Below are 1,831 nucleotides of genomic sequence, written 5' to 3'. Positions count from 1 at the left end.
AGTGGGTTATTCATGTGCTCTCTGAATGTAATAGCAGAAGAGGGGCTGACGAGGTGTTGTGGTCACCGTCCTGTGCTACAAACTGGCAGCAACAAACAACAAACCGAATGCTTCACCTCAAAGGCTTGGACACAGATTGAGTTTCAAGCATCTTCATCTCAATCTCATCTCAAGATATTAAAATTTAAACTTAATTTGGTTGGGGTACGCCTGCCCAGGCAGTAGTGCAACACACTAGGCGACACCTGAAGGACCCAATGGCAAGCCATTGTGGTGGCCCCTCCCCCATAAAAAATAAATTTAATATCGTTGTGAGCACATGGCCCACATATCAGATATTAAACTGATAAGAACAGATACTACACTTGATCTTAGCCAAAAGGCCGAGAAAGGTATAATTTGATCTGTTGCCCTGCCCCTCTACTTGTACCCTCCTCGCCCTCCCGTCCCCTCCTCGCTAAGCGAGGTGGTACTAAACTAACGACCTGCAGCGGACGTTGCAATGCCACCAAACCAGCCTCTTCCGTGGGCCTAAACAAAGAAGGCCTTTTGGCAAAGGCCTATATAACCGGCCTGATTTGCCCCTGGATTGCTGTTTTGCGATCAGAGTTGGCGAACGTTGTCGGACTGCTGACAGTGACGGGAGGAATCCAGGCTCAGTTCCCCATCTTTTCTGAAAGAGAAATTCTGCAGTGCGTTCGTGAGTTATTCAGAACATAGGTTGCTGCAGACTGGATGTTGGAGTGTGACGGAAGAAGTTGTTCTCCTTGAGGACATCCGGCTCTGATCGATACATGTTTATCCTTGGAAATTTCTCTTTTCCGTGCCAATCGTGTTACGGAGATTTCTCGCCCTAGGCAGCAGATGCACTGTTTGTTTATCTAAAAAGTGAGCTCTGTTTTCCTCTTTGCATGATCAGGTATCAGCCCGCTCGTCGACAAGATCGACGACCCTGACATGGCCGACCAAAAGTATGCTGGACGACGCTTGCAGGGAGGCCGGATTCTTCTATGTGGTAACCGCTCGTTCAACTTTGTGATGCCAAGTAATTTGGACCTGTAAGCAAACTATGTATACTAACTTTTATGTTGTTGTGGTATCTCAACTAAACATGGAAATAAACAGCATCAACAGTTTACAAACAAAATACTGTGCTGTCACCAGTAGTAGAGTGTAAAATACTGTGTGTGTGTGTCTGTGTGTGTGTGTGTGTCATGTTCAGTTGTTGTGTGCATCTGGTCTTTCCCCTTCTGTTTTATGAGCAAAACTGGTTCTAGATGCTGCTCAACTCATCTGTTGAGTCCTAATTAACCATGCCAAATGATGACTGTGTATTATCAACAGAAAGGCCATGGGATTTTGGACTCGCTAATGATGGAAGTCAGGGACGTCACATGCATGTTCTTTCAGCCCCCTCGTGAGGAAAAACTGAAGATCAAAACGACTCCTCAAAGTGGTTATAGGTGTGATATCTAAATAAAAACTTAGCTTTTCTTGTAGCTTGTTGTTTGGTCCTTGGAAAACCACTACATATGTAAATGAACTTTCTTATGGTCTATAGTCACAGGATATCAGAGAGTGGGAGAAAATGTTACCAAGGGTAAACCTGATACGCACGAAGCAATTGATGTAAGTTTACATCTGTCTCTGAATTTCTTGTCATGATTGTTTAAATTATTCTGTTTTTTTAGCTAAACCATTAGAACAAAAAATTGCAGTGCTACACACCTATAGAACCGGGCAGATATGGTGATCTTGCTAAACTAATGGAAGGATCTAATTTGTGTGTTTTCAACTTCCTTTCTCTGTTCTTCTTTAGGGGTCCCTTCTC

At 43.8% G+C, this 1,831-nt stretch overlaps 1 non-coding gene and 1 pseudogene across 1 annotated transcript; one reads left to right on the top strand and one right to left on the bottom strand.

Moving 5' to 3' along the window:
* Positions 1-199: 199 nt before the first annotated feature.
* Positions 200-396, bottom strand: LOC119342995. Its single transcript, XR_005165844.1, has one exon. It is a non-coding gene; the product is annotated as a U2 spliceosomal RNA (small nuclear RNA).
* On the top strand, positions 320-1,783 carry LOC119342994 (annotated as a pseudogene).
* The last annotated feature ends 48 nt before the right edge of the window (positions 1,784-1,831 follow it).

This window comes from Triticum dicoccoides, unplaced genomic scaffold (assembly GCF_002162155.2).
Source record: "Triticum dicoccoides isolate Atlit2015 ecotype Zavitan unplaced genomic scaffold, WEW_v2.0 scaffold111887, whole genome shotgun sequence".
In the NCBI taxonomy this organism is placed as follows: domain Eukaryota; kingdom Viridiplantae; phylum Streptophyta; class Magnoliopsida; order Poales; family Poaceae; genus Triticum; species Triticum dicoccoides.
The sequence above is the reverse complement of the archived record's forward strand: the minus strand, read 5'-3'. Positions and strand labels throughout refer to the sequence as shown.